Source organism: Triticum dicoccoides, chromosome 6A (assembly GCF_002162155.2).
Source record: "Triticum dicoccoides isolate Atlit2015 ecotype Zavitan chromosome 6A, WEW_v2.0, whole genome shotgun sequence".
Taxonomy (NCBI): domain Eukaryota; kingdom Viridiplantae; phylum Streptophyta; class Magnoliopsida; order Poales; family Poaceae; genus Triticum; species Triticum dicoccoides.
Genome location: NC_041390.1, coordinates 460,064,111 through 460,070,033, shown reverse-complemented (window position 1 = coordinate 460,070,033; position 5,923 = coordinate 460,064,111). Strand labels below are relative to the sequence as shown.

General features: G+C 43.6%; 1 long non-coding RNA gene across 2 annotated transcripts; it reads right to left on the bottom strand.

Moving 5' to 3' along the window:
* Nucleotides 1-1,838: 1,838 nt before the first annotated feature.
* On the bottom strand, nt 1,839-5,210 carry LOC119317272. 2 transcript variants are annotated; one of them, XR_005153574.1, is made up of 5 exons: nt 4,788-5,210; nt 3,819-4,176; nt 3,043-3,106; nt 2,723-2,953; nt 1,839-2,643 (listed from the first exon to the last, which is right to left on the bottom strand). It is a non-coding gene; the product is annotated as an uncharacterized LOC119317272 (long non-coding RNA). The 2 variants fall into 2 exon arrangements; XR_005153575.1 differs by having other exon boundaries at nt 5,122-5,182.
* Nucleotides 5,211-5,923: the final 713 nt, after the last annotated feature.

Sequence of the window (5,923 nt, the reverse complement as noted above, 5' to 3'; positions counted from 1 at the left end):
AAGGGTCTAATCATATATGTATGCATCCATTAATTCCATCTATTCATCATCAGGTGTGTAATTATGCATCCATTAATCCAACATATCCATCAGTTCCATGTTTGTATAACCAAGTACTATACATATAAGAGCTGAAAAAAGATCAAACCTGAGATTAAACGGGCTGGAGCACGACAATCATATGTCCCACTGAACTCTGGAGCACACAAAAATAGTTTGATGCAAAGGAAAAACAAAGCACTTCGATGCTAGGATCAGTTTGTGCTTGTTCGAGTGTTTCGACACTTCGACCACCTACTATCAAAAGAGCACTACTATGTACGATCCACATTATCACTTTGACAGAAATTCAGACCACCTACTATCAAAAGAGCACTACTATGTACGATCCACAGTTGACACTTTGGCAGAAATTCAGAAACACATGTTCCATAGTAGAGTTCAGAAAAATTAACATGTCTGATGCCCGTTGCCTTGGCCTTTACTATCTACTTCATCTTTGAATCCGCAGACAACCAAACAAATAAGATCAATCTCCAATCCCTGAAAAATCAACTGAGTATTCCCCTCTCGATCTCTTTGTTGCTCAGCCACGGGAGGCTGCAGAGCCAGAACAGGGGAGCTTGTGTGGGTTGGAGGCTGTCCGCGAGGAGGGCCTGCACGGGAGACGCAAAGTTTGATCTCTGTAGCAGGTCGTGAGCAACACTGGATGGGACAGGATAGAGGTGTGGAGCCGGCGAGCAGCACACCTCGGGGGAGTGGAGACAGAGATGTCAGGGAGAGGTGGTGGTATCCTTGCGCACGGCAGCGCGAGGCGATGGCAGACATGCTGGGGCCTGGGGGTGCCGCGCGGTGTCGAGGTTAGTCGCCTCGGCGGGGTCCTCGCCCACAATCAGGACATCCACCGGCGCTCCATCGTGGCTATCGACGGGCGCCGTGCTCTAGGGAGCCAGTGGCTAGGGCTCCGTCAAGGCTATTTACCGGCGGCGGGGGACTACAACGGTGATTGGGGACGGAAGATGGTGGCGAGGGCTGCCGTAAGCGGTGCCATGGGGGCGCGGCGGCGAAAGGAACCCTAGTTCCGGGGTGTCTCGCGTCCTCGTGCGGGAGAGAGAGGGCCTCTAGAATCTTTTTTTCACTTAATAATTAATAACAGATGAAAGTTTGCGGAGTGCGGGATGATTACCCAAAAAAGCAGGAGACAAAAATTAGGGACTAAGGACGTGCAGACCCAAATTAGTACCACCTCGTTTATATTACGATTTTGTCCATATAAATTGTAAAAGCGTATTATGACATGAGAAGAAAACGTATTGTGACGGTGAACCCACGGAGTCAATCCGTGCTTTATTATAATATATATATATATATATATATATATATATATATATATATATATATATATTAATATATTATATATATATATATACTAGTAAAAGTGCCCATGCGTTGCAACGGGCGAACAACAAAAACTCACAAAAATTATAATGGTCACCATAAAACAATTCAAGTTAATCAGATTACGCCAACTAATGTAAATCCTACAAATCAAATCAATATTTAAGAATAACTCATGTAAGAAAGAGGAACCTGAGCTTAGAAAAAAAGAGGAACTTGCACACCATCCTGCCATAGAAGCTCCTTCCTAGTGGCCACCGCTGTGCCTCCTTGTCCTCGTGGGCAAACGTGGGAAAGGAGCAGATCCTCAGATCAAGGAGGCCATGGACGGGAGCAGCCGCTCAAGGAAAAGGACTACATATACTAATATCAACACTTCAGTATAGCAATAAACTTATGTGGCATCGCCCAAAAAATTAGTACAGCAAAAGGGCATGGAGTTAAAAAAACATGGTCCAAAATCATCTACTGGAAAAATAAATCAAAAGGACAATGTTTGTGTACCCACATGGGGATCAATGTTTTGTTTTAATGTTCTCTGAAGAGGTTGTGGCTCATGCCTCATGACATTTACAAGAGGAAAATTCAGATCATCTCTAGGTGCTAGCACTTTGCAGAAGCCTGCAAATCCAGTTTGGCTCCTCCAGTTAGTTCATGGTGTGCCGCCGCCTGCAGAAATAAGTCAAGAGCCAGCACATCCTTCGATGCCCGGTGGTGCGCCTAGCTATACAAATTTCACATATTACATGCCAGCTTCTATACCACATCCGATGAATCAGAGAGGCACGCATTTGGTTCGGGAGAATCGCAACGGTTCCCGATTGCAGTGCATTCTGAAACAATATCCGGCGTTTGGTACACGCACACCACGTATTTCGTAGCAGTGCTTTCCGATACGGGGTTCACAAAATTGAAAACGCTCACATGCGGTTGATTAGGAAAACAGGAGTCGGACGGCCAGACCAAACAGATCACGTGTTCCTAAAACAAAAAGGTAAAACGGAGCTTCCCGATACCTTAACCGAAGAAGTAACCTGAGGGCGAACCAAACGCGTCGATAGTACCTTTCTAATATTTGCATACCACAATTTGGATAAGGTAAAATTTCATTTTGATAACATTTGTGATGCTGCCTCAAGTGTGTATCAACCTCATCATGGATTCCACCACAAGCTTTGAGAACAGAGAAAATTTGTGTTCCAACAACTTGGCTGGCCATGGTTGCTCCAGATTCCACAGCCAGTCCTGCAATTTTTATTTGGCGGTGTTCATCAGTCCACAAAATAAATGGGTAATGATATGAAGGGGTAAGATGATAGCTAACCATTGTCAAGAATCTAGACTATATCGTTAAGAAGGACCGAGGTGATTCGATGCACGGTCGTGATGACAATTGACCCGGAAAAATGATGTTGTAGTGTGTTCTGGATCAGGTTATCGGTTGCACTGTCCACCGAAGCAGTGGCTTCGTCCAGGACCAGTATCTTGGTGCGCCTAAGAATCGCCCTACCAACACAGAAGCTGACAATGGCCCTGCTCTAGTTCTGTCCATTCTCTACCATTTCGAGGGTAACTTTGAATTTTAGAAATTTCCAAAGAAGCAAGACTACCAAAATATGAACTGTATGGCACAATAGAGCAGACCTGGTGAGTCAAGTTTTAGCTCCTTTCTCCGAACTTCATCTCATAGCCGACAGTAATCCAAGGCCTGAAATGTCAAATAATATTTTTCAGATAAGTTAAGAAGATCATAGGGCCTCTGTATTCGATAAATGCAAACAACCATATTGTGGAGACATATCAAACTAAAAAACAATTGCGAGCACTTTAAAAGAGGGCCCTCTATTTCTGTTATTTTTTAATTCACCATGACCACTTTGTGCACACGCAGATGTAATCAACATAACAACATCTGTATTCATCAACCTCTGAGATGGAAATCAGGAGACATATTTGTGAACTCAGATGTTAATTGTGAACCATCTCCTAAGCTTGCCTGCTGAAGTAAGCCACTGTTTTCATGTTCCAAGAGGTCAAATTTTCATGCTGGTTCTAGTGATATTTTTCTGACTGAAATTATTTGTTAACATATACATATAAAATCATACTGATTGTAGAGGAGCTAAATATCTCAACCCCTTTTTACTGAAAATGATATGGATATCATACTCGTGTATTCAATGATGGCATAATGTTCCTGTTTTACTCTCTGAACTATATGTGCAAGGACAAAGCGAGAGCCATGGGGGAAAACAAAAAAGGATCAATGTAGTGAGTTTGAGTGTGCATGCAACAGTCTGGAACATCAAATTCATTACACTGATACAACCACAAAGTACAGAACTTGCATATACTAACTTATTAAGCTCTGCAGTGTCATCACAAATGTGTTGAAGCAATCTGTATAAAAAGTTACTTACCTATGGAGGAGCATGTCTGGTTGTGGTGGTAGTCGGACTTGGGGCCAAAGGAGATGAGGTCACGGCCCTTGTCAAGGACGACATCTACCTCGCCAGCTCCCAACTTGGCACTGTCAAGGCCCACTGCAACATTGAGCTCCCAACAACGCTAACTTTTCCATATGAAAGAAGCAAATATTACTTAACAACAATAAATTATGTTCTCAAATTCAACATCCTTCAGAGCACCGGGGTCTCTAGCTCTCTGCCAATCCGAAGTTCCAAACGGTCCAATGCGAAAACCTCACAAAGTCACCACAAGCTTATTTCCTGATCTTTCGGTTCGAAAGAACTCCGAAGAATTTCAGGTATCATCAACCTGAGAATGGAAACAAAGCTTGGAAATGTCACTGCTAATCGATGGCACAATTAGTTTCAGAAATATATACAAAGAGCAGAGGTTCTGGAAATATTTTATAAACTGCCAGCGTCTAGGATTCTAATCTAGAAAAAATAGAACACATAAGGTTTCTGGTATTTTTTCTATTATTAAGGACTTGTAGCCTCCTGACTCCTATCATGAAGTGGCTTGCTTGGACCTCATGCAGGAACTTAACATACTTGATGTGCTTAACATTCAAAGGACTGATGTGCTTGATGGCGATTTGAACTACATGTCTTCTTATGTTATCCATTATCATAACCACATATGAAAATTACTAATTAGTATAAAATCACCCCTTTGATGTGAAAAGCATCTAAACAGATGATTGGCAATAGTACTGCACATAGCTAAATTATTTGGACTGGGTTGACCACTGAAGGCCATGCTACACCGTTGATCCCATCATGTAGGCCTAAATTCGCGTTGTTGGTGTGGTTGGGCATTTCATCAAACACCCAGAAGGACATAGTTTAATCAGTACAGAATTTGCCCACCAACGAATTGAGAGAGAAGCACTCAAAGAAGCATGGAGAACGGCACCATACCTCCCCCGCCTTTGCCGCCACCGCCCTCCTCCACCTGTATATCCCTTCCCCTCCACACCTCATGTCGTTGCGCCGCTGCAGCGGCAGGAGGACGATGTTGCTGCTTATCTGGAGGGACACGACCGGGAGGGAGCTCGAGGGAGTCGCGTCGATAGGGGGCCGCTACCGGTGGCGAGTTGGTTCAGCGCACAGATGGTTAGTCGTGGCGGCGCGAGATGCAGGGGGAGTTTTCGCCAGCGGCGCGCAGAGATTTGACTCGCAGGCGGTGTCGGAGTTGGGGCGCTGGAGTTCGGGGTGAGGACATGGAGGAGATGGGTCATGCCCTCGAGCTCACCTCCCCGAGATCCTGGTGCTGTCGTCCTCCTCGAATTCCTGTTGCCCGATCCGGCCTCCGTGGCATGGGTGTACTCCTTTGAGCGAATGGGTGGCTCCGCAGATGCGAAGGCTGACGGCGTGGAGGGGCCCTGAATTAGTACCACCTTGCGTATATGCTTTAAATTTAAACTGAAAACGTAAATTCGTAGGAAGAAAGTGTATTGTGATGGTGAACCCACGGAGTTAATCCGTGCTTTATTATTAAAAAAATAGTAAATAGTAAATATGCCCGTGTGTTGCACCGGGCGGAAAAGGGCACGACCTGCTTTTTATCCCATTATGCACCATTTTTTGTATCTAATTTTAATATACATCGATAATAAGGTTAGACTGATTAGTTCTTTATACGTAGCATGAAGTTCAGACGTGAAGAAGCCACCTTAGCGTTCTTCATTTGTTTTTATGGAAGAGTAGTTTTTTCTTGAAATAGATTGTCTGTCATTTTCTTTTTGCTTTTTTGAAAAACGCCTCTGTTCAGAAAGTCTCCTTTGATCTAACAATGATATTCATCATTGGATGCAAAATGAACGCTCGTGTATAACTCTAGGACTAAAAACATAAAGCATTGTAAGTCCGTTTCACAAAGCTATGATATATGTGTGTGTGTGTGTGTGTGTGAGATTCAAAAAACATGTCAGCTAAGCTAAAAGGTCTCATCCATCATTAAAGGAAACAATTTTATATTTAAACATGCCAATTTCGTGGGCACTGCATCTCACTACAATTTTATGACTTCAGAGAGATAAGATACATGTAGATGC